Below are 13,452 nucleotides of genomic sequence, written 5' to 3'. Positions count from 1 at the left end.
CACCAACACTCAGGGACTTTTGGGGTGCTAGTTATCTCTTGTTTATCCTGTCCATTTAAATGCTAGCACTCTAAGGGCTTTCAAAAATACAGAGTATCTTTATATAGCTACCCCCTTTGCTTTCCTTCGATTATTTATTGGATACACTTGGTCAGGGATGTTGCACAGCAGATGGGGATGAAACTCCAAACCCATTCTGATCTTGTCTGTAAACTCTACAGACTCTCTAACTTTCTGTAAACAGGGCCAGTCCTTCATTACTTAAGGTATTTCAGTCTTTACTTAAGTAACATAAGGTTGAGGACAAAAAATGAGTAAAAATGAGAAGTGAAGAGCGAATGTTGACACTCATAACTCATGTCATTATGCTTTTAAAAGAAGGCACGAATTACATTATTGCTGTTATAATGCTACAAATGAAGGCAGATAAAAAGGAAAGTCAGGAGAGGGGGGCATTGTAGCAAGGTTTGTTTTTTTTTTCCCAAACCAGGCACAGGCTCAATTTTCTTGGAGCTTTTGTAAGTTTCTAAATGGGTGCTTATTGGTGATATGACTGATGAGCAGCCCCATAGTCCGAACCTCCAACCTTGTACAACATTGTGCCCTTTCTCTCCCCCTCCTGCACACAAAGGGAGTTTTCTCTGTACCTTAAGGAATGTTGTCTTTGTTGAGGTTGGCCCAACTGTTGCTATTGGCTGATCACCAATAGGGGCGGTCAGGTGACATGGTCCTCTACACTGTTGCTAGCTGTTCTGTGAGAACAGATCTTGCTGATCTTTCCTGTATAATGTTTGGGGTAGGAGCAGCTGCTGGCTGGTAGGACTTAGTAGCCTATGCTGAGCTCTGATTTTTTTGCCAGTCCCTCTATGTTCATGTAATAAACCTCTATCTGTGACCACATCTGTTAATGATACTCAAAGATTTTCAACCACAAGACCCACCTTTAAAATCACACTCTCAGAAATAGACTAAGCAAATAGGCCTTTCAGTGTGCCATGAATGTCATCAAACCCTGACACTGATGGACCTAGTGGGAAACAGATTCTGGGGTCAACAGCCTTCCACTTTGCCTGCCCAAGAACACATCTAGGACTGGGCAGCTCCAGTATATCAGCTGATATCAATTGATGACTGGGAGGACGAACAGAGGGGCTGTCAAGGTTCCTTCCCTATCCTGAACTCTAGGGTACAGATGTGGGGACCTGCATGAAAACCCCCTAAGCTTATTTTTACCAGTTTAGGTTAAAACTTCCCCAAGGTACAAACTATTTTACCTTTTGCCCTTGGACTTTATTGCTGCCACCACCAAGTGTCTAACAAATATATAACAGGGAAAGAGCCTGCTTGGAACCGTCTTTCCCCCCTAAATTCTCCCCAAACCCTACACCCCCTTTCCTGGGGAAGGCTTGATAAAAATCCTCACCAATTTGCATAGGTGAACACAGACCCAAACCCTTGGATCTTAAGAACAATGAAAAAGCAATCAGGTTCTTAAAAGAAGAATTTTAATAGAAGAAAAGTAAAAGAATCACCTCTGTAAAATCAGGATGGTAAATACCTTACAGGGTAATCAGATTCAAAACATAGAGAATCCCTCTAGGCAAAACCTTAAGTTCCAAAAAGACACAAAAACAGGAATCTACATTTCATTCAGCACAGCTTATTTTATCAGCCATTTAAACAAAACAGAATCTAACGCATATCTAGCTAGATTACTTACTGAGTTCTAAGACTCCATTCCTTTTCTGTTCCCGGCAAAAGCATCACACAGACAGAGAGAGCCTTTGTTTCTCCCCCTCCAGCTTTGAAAGTATCTTGTCTCCTTATTGGTCATTTTGGTCAAGTGCCAGTGAGGTTATCCTAGCTTCTTAACCCTTTACAGGTGAAAGGATTTTTCCTCTGGCCAGGAGGGATTTTAAAGGTGTTTACCCTTCCCTTTATATTTATGACAGGGGCCATCTTTCATTTGCACAAGCAGCCCTATATAAAACCCACTGTAATAATCTGGTCTCAAGATGGCAAAGATATAAAAACCCAAAACCTATGTTCTGAGGCTTCTTTTATACATGAGCTCCAGACTGCCTGACCAAGCTTAGGACCCCCAAAGTATACAGTATAAAAGGACTCTGGGCTGTATGTATTCTGAAGTCCCAGGCTGTCACTTGCATAGAACAGCAGTGGGCCCCAACATAAAAGCACCCAGGTACCGCTACTAGGGCTAAGCAAGAATAGTATGCTATTCTAGGACCAGCCATCAAATGGAGGGGGAATGGAGAACCTGGTCCTTCCCTTCAAAGAGCAATCTACATCAGGAATGAAGGACAGCAGATTGCACCATGCAAAATAAACATATGAGCAACATTTTGCACAGAAGAATGAATGTCCTTCCTGAATCCTGGCCAAGAAGTTGTCTGTGTCTATACTTTCATTTTATGTATTGTTTTAAAATGAGAGAACTCAATTTGGCATTGTATACATGCCTTCAGAATGACAGGATGATGAATTTGATTTATGAGCCAAGTGAAAATTCATCTGGTGATCTCATCCCAGTTTGTTTGTGCATGTTGCAAAACTGCCACGTGGTTCAGTGGCCAAGCTGGAAATCTCAGCCCAAAGAAGACCCCAGTCTAGCAAGGGTGCTGCAGGTTAGGACTGAGATAGATTTGTGGAGCTATATATAGGGAAACTTCTACCTTGGTCACAATATACTACATCAAGTAGATTTGTTCCTGATTTTCATGAGCAATCCATGCACTTACAAACTTAGAAACACAAAATAAAAGTGAGAAAATGGCAGTATTTTTTGTTCAGAAAATGTCTTAGCTAGTTTATAAATGAGTACTATCCAAGCATTAGAATACAACACTAACCACTTATAAGCACAAGTTTATCACTTGCTGATGATACAAAGTTGGGAGCTTCATCACCTATTATACAGGAAGAACTGGATGGCCTTGATGAGTGGAGTCATGGGTTAAAATTGAATAGTACAAAGCGTAAAATCATGCACTTAGGATCTAATAAGACTCTCTTCTACAAGCTACAAGCTGTTACAAGTGACAGAGGAGAGACCTGTGTGTGTTAGTTGATCACAGGATGATTGAGCCACCAATGTGATGTGGCTGCGAAAAAGGTAAATGTGATCCTAGGATGTATCTGTCGAGGAATTTCCAGTAGAGAGAGAGAAGCATTAATGCCATTGTACAAGGCAGTGGTAAGATCTCATTTAGAATAGTGTATACAATTCTGGCCACCCATGTTCCGGCAAGATGAATTCAGACTAGAACATGTGTAGAGAAGGGCTACTAGGACAATCAAGGGAAGGGAAAGCCTGTAGCCTCAGAGCTTGGCTCGTTTAGCCTTGCAAAATGAAGGCCAAGAAGGATATGATTGCACTCTATAACTACTTCAGCAGGTTAAGGGAGGGTGAAGAGCTTTTTAAGCTAAAGGGCAGTGTTGGCACAAAAACAAATGAGTATCAACTGGCCATGAAGAAATTTAGGCTGAAAATTAGAAGAAGGTTTTAACTATCAGAGGAGTGAGGTTCTGGTACAGCCTCTCAGTTGCAATTGTGGGGGCAAACAATTTAATCAGTTTTAAGAAAGGGCTTGACAAATTTATGAGTGGGATTGTGTGATGGGTTTGCTTCTGGTGGTGGTAGGCAGGACTCTACAGCCTTGGGCATCCCTTCTGGCTCCCATCTTGTGTTCCTAATATCTCATGCTTCTGGACTTCAGCCAGTCATCTGCAGCGTTCAGGAAAGGATTCCTCTCCCTCCCACCTCTGAATGTATTCTGAATAGATTTTGTTTCCTTCCTCTGAAGTATCAGATCTGGAGGTGGGACACTGGGTGGACTGAGCTGGGCTGTGAGGTAGGGCTGAGAATTCTCTTTGCCTGCATCACCATATCAGTTGGGAGGGAATTTTCTCTCAGGTCAGATTGGTAGGGATCTTAGGTTTTTTTGCCTATCCCCTACATCATGGGGCATGGGTCGTTTGCTGGGCTCATCTAGGTATTTCTCACTTAATCAATTCCCTGCCAGTGCAGGAGGCTCAAGCACTGGCTCAGCTCTCTCTCTCTCCATTTCTCTGTGGCACACAATAGGTTTAGTATCCTGAGGCTACAACTTTTATTATATTTTTTTCTGTAATCTTTAATAAAACATTGGTAACTAAAAAAAAATTGGTTTGTCTTGACATACACTGTGGTAGTGATCATACCTTTGCTATTTCCCACACTCTTAATAGTGATTTAAGCCTACTGCCACATTAAACAATGGTGTTAAAGGGTAAATGGTATTGTCATTGACTAACTTAAATAATGTTGTATTTACCATTTACCACAAGGGACTCATCTGATTTCAAAGCATCATAACCTTTCAGTAAGTGCTGTTGTTTTGGGAAAAGGTTAGCTGGTTCTTATCTTTATTGCCTTTTAATCATTTTTCTGAATAGAGGCCAGCAGACTTAATAGATATAAGGAGCAAGCAGACACTGAGTCAAATAAAAATATAATCATACATAGGTATGTAAAGGATGGACAGCAGTGTCTCATTTAAAATAAAAATAATTCATAGATGCTAATAATATAACCAGCCTTCAAAACCAGAAAGTATCTCAATTTACCTTTTTTCCTACAGAAACCTCTTAGACCCATTTAGAGTTATATAATGCCATGTAGTGAGTTGACAAACATGTTGAAGTTACAGCTAGGTGGATATTGAAAGGTTTTGGTTTTTTTTAAACTTTCGTTTGATTTAAAAAACAACAACAAAAAACCCATCCCTGTGAATTTGCTTTGGTGGTATTTCAAGCCCTTTCTTCTGCTTTTCGTGAACATTCACACAAGGGGAATTTTTGTTAGCAAGGATAATCCCCAAAAGAGAAGGAGTCACAAATGGTTGTATGGATGCATTTGCACAAATGTTCATAATGAAAATTTCAATGACCATTTCAGCCTTGTCTTTGCTAGGAAAAAAGTATATTCTGAACTCTAGGTTAGCTAACTTGAGTTAACCAATATGAGCTAAAATCCTAGTGAAGCTGAAAAAGTTTATAGTTTTCACATGAGCTACCAGGTTGAGTTTAAAGACTAGGAGAGAGACAAGGTGGGTGAAGTAATAATTTCTATTGGACCAATTTCTATTGGTGAGAGAGACTAGCTTTCAAGCTGACCCAGAGTTCTTGTGTGGCCAAATCCCTCCACTCGCTCCCAGTCTGCTTCTGTTGACTGGTATACTAAGGCCTTAATTTTCAGAGCATCAGCAGGTTAGAATCTAGTTCTCTCCATCGATGCCTGCATCTCCAGCCATGAGTCGCCGAGATGACTACACTTTCTCAGGGAAACATAGCTAATGAAGCCTAGAAGAAGCCTAAGATGTTGGAGAATGCTACAAGGGTGTTTGGCCATGGAATAAACTTCCTGAGGAGATTAGACTAAATAGAGTCTGAGCATTTTAGGGAGTGTTTAAGAGCCTCCTCTCCATTAAAGCTTTCCTATCACAACCAGAGTGGAATTAAAAACTATAATAGATATAAAACCTAACAGAGCTTGCTGTAACCAGAGAAGAGAGGGGATCAGAAAACTCCATGAAGTCTACTAGAGAGATCCGCTATGCGGATCAATTTGACTGGCAAGTGCTTAGATACTACAGTGAAGTACACTATAGACAATGCTTTAAGACGGAAGGTGGGCAGGTACAAAAACAAAAAATACATACAAACAAGTAGTCTGAATGTTGTAAAATCTAAGTCATAACTGTACATCTCAATGATTCCAATAGGTAAGACTACATCATCTACCCGAGGGCCCATCATACAAGTAAACTGTACTAAGCATAACCAAACAATACCTTGCAGCAACTTTTGGTTAGTGACATCAAATGCAGTTGGGATACAATGACTTATGTCTTATAAAGATTTCCAGTACTAGGGCTAAAGAATAGTCTTCATAGGAATAGTCCCATTGAAGTCAGCGCGATTACTTGTGTTAAGAAAATGAGCAGGATTTTGCCCCTTGTGTGTTCTTAAGGATATACGTTTTCCTTAAAGTAATAAGTGAAAAGTTCACTGTTCTATATCTCTAAGTAGCTACTAGGGCTTTTTTTTTTTTTTTTTTACAAATACTATTTTTAAAATTTATTTTGACATTTTAATTTCAGTGTATATAAGTTTAAGGACTAGCAGTAATGCAAGCTGAAGACCTTCCCTGATGTAAAATGCAACCAATTTACATATTTACAGTGGGATTTTTAAAAGCCTAAATGTTGGCCAGGTTTGCCTCACTGAAATCAATCAGAGTTTTAACATTTAATTTAATGGGAACAAAGTTAGGCTGATGGTGAGTGCTTTTGAAATTCCCACCGCTTTACATAATTTTCCTCTCTTCCAAATGGATGATTTATTTTCTGTGTTAAGGAGAATACGAATGATTCCCTGTTTTATCTATTTGTCATTTTTAGGTTTTGTCCTATGAGTGCAAAATGTAATAACAGTCATTTGTACTCAGTAAACAGAAATTTAATCAGCTGTCAAAGTACATTCTATAGTCCAGAAAATGAAAAATGTATTATTGCAAGTCAAATGAACCTGTACTGTGTGTCATGCAAATGGCTTATGTCGTTATAAATCAAACTTTTTATAAATAATTATTTTTGTCAATTACGACGCCTTGTTTCATATCTAATAAAGGAAAGAGAAAGTATACATAGTAACAAGAATAAGAGAGCCACAATCAACCATGTGATGCAATTACACAATATTCAATTCAAAGCTGAATAAAATGAAGACCTTAAACAGCAGCAGCCTGTAAAGTCTAAAATTAAAAAACAGTGGTATTATACATGGCAATCTGGGAATTCTGATAGAACAGATCAATAATTTCTGTCTTCTGGTATCTTGTTTCTAATACTGACCTATATTGCATAATTCCAGGGGTGACTCTCCTCCCCATACATACATATGTAATGTACTTGGTCGCTTGTGCAGAACTGTTACATCACAGTGGGGGACACTTTTTTTTCCTGAGTCCAGCTGCTGATCAGCATATACCCTGAGGCATGAGAATTGATGACGGTCACGTCATTTTTATCTTAGCTAATATAATTGCAGATTCTATTCTTACTGCAAGACTTTATGTAATGACAGTGCAGGGGTGCTCATACTTTGGTGATGAGTGTAGAACAAATGCTTAGATAGGTATATAGCTAGAAAAAACTACAAGAGTTAATTCAAACTTTCCTTAATCATTTCTAGGGTAGCAGCTTCTGAACATAGCCAGCTGCAAAATGTAACCAGTGGTCAGACTAGCAAGGAAAGAAAATGGTGGGGCTCTCTTTAAGTTTCCACCAAACCCCCAAAATAGGTATATATTTCTGATGGAATTAAAATCTCTGTGCCTTGTCAGTTTCCATCTGGCCAGCACTAGAAATAGAATTGAGGGAAATGTAGTTCTGTTCTTGAGACAAAATAAATATTTAGGGCCAAATCTTTAGCTGGTGTGAATCAAGAGAGCTCTAATTGACTTCAGTGTAGCTACACTAATGTACACCAGCTGAGGATCTGACCTTTATGCTGTGTAAAAAAGCGCATGTTTTGAAAGTCTGTTATGTAGGTGAAACTTTAGGTTCAGTTAGCTATGCCTGTTATAGGTTCCTGTGTTGCCTTTATAGTTACAAAAATAAAATCTGCAGTGCATTGTCCAACCATAATAGTTATGAACAGGGCACAAACACCGTTGTATCCTTATTTAAAATTAGAACGTGGATCTGTACACATTTTAAAAATATACATTTCTTCTCCTTTTGTCTTTTCCTAGAATACCTTTCATTCAGGTGATTATATTCCATAAAATAGCTTTTTATTATCCTTGCATATTTAAATGTTTTGAATTTGATTTGTTTTTCACATCTGTACCTCTGTTCTTACTTTTTAAAAGTGTTTTGTTTTTTTATAGCCTGACCCCAGTGGCTCTTTCATTTTCTCTATTTTACCCAAGTGTTCAGAAGTTTTGCATTTACTAATATTCTGATCATGTTTTCTGGATTATATGCTGGCTAGCTCTTACATTCAACAGCCAAAAAATGATAGGTATGTAAAAACTTTTCTGGGCTGAAGAAAGGCTTTATGAGGCTGTGTCCATCTTTCTCCATGTCATCTAATTGTTTCCTAATGACCCTAGTATTGTGTAAAGATCAAAAGAGACAACAAAAATACTATAAAGAAACCAGGGGCACAGCTGGGTCCTAAATACTCATGTTTACTAAATAGACACAAATCTGAAAGGTCATGCAGAAGCATACATACATAGTGCTGCTCTAACGATAACTAGTTTCTGCTAGCTTTGGAAAGGTAGAGCACAGTAAACTCCACTAGAGAGCTCATAAACATATTTAAAGGGATACTACCCTATTTCTATGCACTACCTAGTGACTTTGCTCCAGGAGCCCTGCTTGGTATGACATTTCACACACTCATGATTCTCTTTCTGAGGAAAGGTTTTTTGGTGTCTTGGAATACTACAGTTTTTTTGCTGTCTTCAATGCCTATTTAATTTCAGTGGGTTTTTGATAAGGCCTGTAGGGCCAGATTCTGACACTCTCTGGCCAAGATTTTCGAAAGAGACTACAGATTTTGGCTACCTCACTTGGAGTTGCCCAACTGGAATCATCTTAAAGGGGCCTGATTTTTCAACATCTGAAAACTGTATCCCATTAAAATGTCAGTTTTGGAACTGAAAAAAAGTAGAGCACTTCTAGACACTAATCACTTCTGAAAAATCTTGGTATCTTTCTCTGTTTTAATAGTAGTTGACTCCATGGAGGAGTGTTGTTTAAAAGGTGTCTCCGGCCCATAAGATATTTATGAAACCCTTGTTTAACGTTGTAATAGTAAACAGTTAACTTGACCCAAACCTCTAGACCACACTTATCACTGGCATACTACCAGTGTAATAAACACCACTAGAAATCTTTTAAACCTATTGTTAAAGATACAGTGAAAAAGGGGAAAAATGGCTAAAGAATTTGAAAGTAAAGTATTGAGGCTTTCATTTAAATAACATTATTCAGTTTCCCTTCAGCTGTAGTGAGCTTTTTATGGGAAACATTCTGTTTGACAGTCTTTTAGGTGGTATTAAAAGAGGTAATTACCGTCCTTTTTTGCGGGTAGGGGGAATAGAGAAAAAGTTAACTGAGACGGTCTGGAGCTGTCGTGGGTGAAGTCTGATCCCATTTTCTTGAAGCCAAAACAAGACACACACATGCAAAAGGAGACAGAAAAGGATCGCAAAGATAGGAAATGCAGCTTCTGTCTCTGGAGCTAAATCTTACTTGCAATGTCAGTGGTGGAGAAATGTGGGCACAGCATGTCTTGTTAGCCTTGTTCACATTTACTATGAACTGTAAAACTTATACTGGCATCAGGCTGCTTAGGGCATTGCTTTTAGCTGCCTCACTAGTCACGAGGTCACAACCGTGTTGCAAAGGATGCAGTCTTGATTGGCTAAACCAGGCTATTCAAGAGAAGGCAAAAAGAGAGATGGGAAAGAAAAGAACCAAGGAAGAGAAGGAACAGGATACACACAGGGATCCAAGTCTCAGATTCTAGTCAGTGGTCAAGATTTAGCTGCTGGTGGTGATGACCATGCCTCTCTGGCCTAATCTGGTCAAGATATTGTCACATTCTGGGGTAATCCAGACATGTGAGCTGTTGTTCCTGAGTGCCTCAAAACGCTCTGCTACTGTAGCTCTTTTGTCTGGACACTTCTAGCCAGCATACAAGCTTTTGCTATCTTTTAAGTAGCTCTGCCTCAGTGATTCTGATTCCAGCAGCCTGCTTGTTACATCTGGCAAGATGACCCCAATGCCCCCATCCCAAATGTTCACAAAACCATGTACACTGCAATGTCCAGCCCCCTCCAAGACCATTCAGAGAGATTAAGGTTTGTTTGTTGCTTTAAAGATTCAATACTCAGCAGCTTGACACATTAATTGGAGTTAACATTCACTTTAAATCAAGCACAGCACTAGGTTTCTTTAGATTAAAACACGTTCCTTAGCAATAGGAGATGGGATTTTAAGTGAATTCAAGTATAAACGAATTAGAAATGATTACATGCAAATAAAATTGAAAATGCTTTCTAGACTTAACAAAGCAAGCTATAGCCTTTGTTCAAGCTAATTTCCTTTCCAGTCTACCTTGCCAGCAAGATGGCTGACCACCTCTCTGGTCAGGATCTCCCACAAAGTCCAAAGTGCTCAGTTCTTTTGTTGCCTTAAGTGAAAGGTAACATGTCCTGCCCCTTTCTTTTATAGTCTGTTGAACCTTTGATATGTATTGTTCTTAAAGATACCCCCCAAAATAAAGTTTGTGAAAGCTGTGAGGAAGGTGACATGGAGTCTGGGGCTGAAGGGAGTTCCATGCAGGTTTCTTCCTTGCTGGTGTTCGCTAAAATGCAAATTATTTGTTTCTTCAATCTCCTTCCCCTGTGGTGAATGCTGAATGGTTGTCTCTTCCCCTTGTTGGCTTCATGGTCCTTTTTACCTTCTATTAAAATTGCATTCCCATTGTTTCATTGTAAACTGGAAATACCTCTTTCAGGTGACAAAATTACATTCCTTTGTTTAGGGTGGGGTACCTTCAGCCTTGCCTGGAAGACACACTTTGATAACATAATTTCCAATATAGCTGTAATCTTGAATTTGAGCTTCATACATTCACCACACAATAATATTAATGATCAGTATGTTAACTGTATCTAGAACATGTCATTAGTAAGTTGGGGTACACTGAACTGGTCAGGCAAGCTGACTAGCGCCAATATCAGTGAGCCCCTTGCCCTCTTGCGTTGGGATACGGCCGGAGTCATATGTATCGATCAGGACACTGAAGGCCTAATGGTGGATCCTGGGGTTCCAGGAGACAGTGGGGGTGCCAATGGAAACTAGACACCAGGAAACCTTTCCTCAGGCAGCCATAATGGTGAAGCTCACTCTTTTCAGTCCACTTGCTCCCACCGACAAACAATGTCCAAGGAAGGTGTGGCAGTCTCAAGCCATTTGCATTCACCAGTCTAAACACATTTTGGTAATTTCAAATGTAAACATTTCATTCCACTCCTAGAATTGTTCAGCTTACTATTGTAACAACCCAAGATTTTACCAGTCGCCTCGAGGACCCCTTATCACACTGCTTTTAGCCTAAACAATTCTGTTTGTACCAGATTTATCTCCAGTTTTTGCTGAATTTCATAAACAATTTTATGAAGCAGGCTGAGGTAGACACTTGTTGCCTTGGTCAACTTACAGTACAGGCTTCTGAACAACAGCAGTCCCATTGTACCTCAGTGAGATCAGAGTAGGATATCTCTTGATATGAGGAATAGACTCTGGCCCTTATCGATTTATGTTTTCTGATCTGACATGTGCATTAGTCCAGGCAGTGTGTAGTGAAGTAGATGAAAGCCCCTTAACATGCAGTGCTTCCAGTCTCCATGTAAAATCAGGGGACCCCCATGTTTGTGATCAATCCCCACACATTGCTACCACAAAACTGTGTAGGTATCTTTTATTTCAGTTTCCTATGCCTCCATATAAACTCTCAACCACCATTTTTCCAGATCACATAGAAGCCCTTCAGGTTTTATTTCATGACTCATACAGAAGCATTAACCTTCTGCCCTGGTCATTAGTGAAAGAAGCAGTTGTTTTTAATTTGCATTATAAAATATTTTGTTCATAATAATTCATCAGGTATTTTGATGTGTATACAACTTAGTGATACTAATATATAATGGTATAGCACTTGTGGCACATCAGTCATACCCATTAAATGTAGGGCCTGATCCTGTTTCCATTGAAGCCAGTTAGTGTGTTACCATAGGTACAGTGGCACCAGGATCAACTTCATAGTGGGAACCTTTCAGAAACATCTCCAGACAGGAGATTTGAGGAAGGCAATCTCTTTTAAAACAACCTTTAGACATTAGTTCCTCTTATGCCACTTAAGTCCAGTTCCTCCATTGATCACAGTCCCTCGTCTCTTTTTGTTAGATACTGTTGGAGGCCAAGTCTCTACTCTGTACAGTAGCATGCTCAATACAATAACAAATTAATTTAAAACACTGGTGACATTCAAGACTGTAAATTAATTATTTAACAGGCCAATATTTTTGGATCAGTAATTTATTTGCCCAAGAAATCTTGGCCAGGGTGTAAAATGACTTGTTTTAATTGTAAGCCATGTGTCTGCCTCTACCATACTACTGAGTTCACTGATGCACAAAGTGAAGTAGCTTCACCAGGGACTCACACAGTGAATCGGCTCTGGTTCAGATAGTTTTACAAGATGCTATGGTTGGCTTCCATTATTTTGTTCTGTAGCTATTACACCATGTGGCCTCCATGCTGTTCCCGTTACCAGCAGATTTCTGCCTCTACTGAGAGTCCATCAGTGCTCTTAAGAAGACATAATTCTGAAATGCACAAAAATCACCATGGTAATTGTTTTAATTTATAAGTTTCCACTATTGGGCTCTTTTGAAAGGACCTAATTTAGATGGATGTATACAGCCAAATATTACTAAAATAGAATTCAGCTGCCCAGAATTGTGTATTTTTATGCAAAATGTATACAATTTTCTGAGGGGAGGGAGGACAGCTGCTTCAATTTCTAAGCAGCATACGATCCACATATGATCCATATTTATTTTTACTTTATCAACAATGTTTCCTTTAGACTTAAGACCTCTCACCTTGAGCTGTTCGGTTTTTTAGAGCAAGGTTTTTTATTTACTAGCAGGAAAGTCCACATATTCATTACAGTGGGTCTTACACCTGCTTACAGCTTACTGGAGGCAGAACCAGACCTGTCAATTAAGGCAGGTTGTTAGTGTCCACACCCTTGAAGACCCAGCCAGATTAATTTGCCTCTCCCACCTGCAGGAAGGCTTTAGCAAGCCTTCTGCTTGGAGCAACGAGAAAACAAAACCACTGAAAAGAAGTATCTTTCATTCTCAATGTTCAGTTTATTGGTGGTATGAGGCTGTTATTTAGCCTCAGGGACTCTTCAAAAAGATTGCTGGAAGCCCTCTTCTGATACTGTGGGGGTTGCCTTGCTTCTCAACTCTACACCAATGGGGAGAAATCCCTCCTGAGACCTAAATCTTGCACTGAATGCCCTGACTAAGCATCCTTTATTTAAACTTAAGTGAAAATGTCCTTTTCTCTAGTGAGGAAGTCTGCAGATGCAACCCATGAGGCACAAAGATTATAGTTCTGAGGACCATTAAACTCTCACATTTTCCTTAATGTTCTTCATGGTAGTTGTCCGTTTTCTGACTTTAAGTTGTCTTCCAAAGCAACCCTTGGCGGTATTTCTAGATAGCTTTCTTCAGTTTACATGGAACACTGGAGTACTCAGTTGCTGTGTTATATTTGACATAAACTAGTATTA

At 39.4% G+C, this 13,452-nt stretch overlaps 1 protein-coding gene across 1 annotated transcript in view; it reads left to right on the top strand.

Moving 5' to 3' along the window:
- The window catches only part of INSC (INSC spindle orientation adaptor protein), a 153,457-nt gene that overhangs the window by 45,347 nt on the left and 94,658 nt on the right, over positions 1 to 13,452 (top strand). The window lies entirely within an intron of this gene.

The sequence above is a fragment of the Lepidochelys kempii genome, chromosome 6, assembly GCF_965140265.1.
Source record: "Lepidochelys kempii isolate rLepKem1 chromosome 6, rLepKem1.hap2, whole genome shotgun sequence".
Lineage (NCBI taxonomy): Eukaryota > Metazoa > Chordata > Testudines > Cheloniidae > Lepidochelys > Lepidochelys kempii.
The sequence above is the reverse complement of the archived record's forward strand: the minus strand, read 5'-3'. Positions and strand labels throughout refer to the sequence as shown.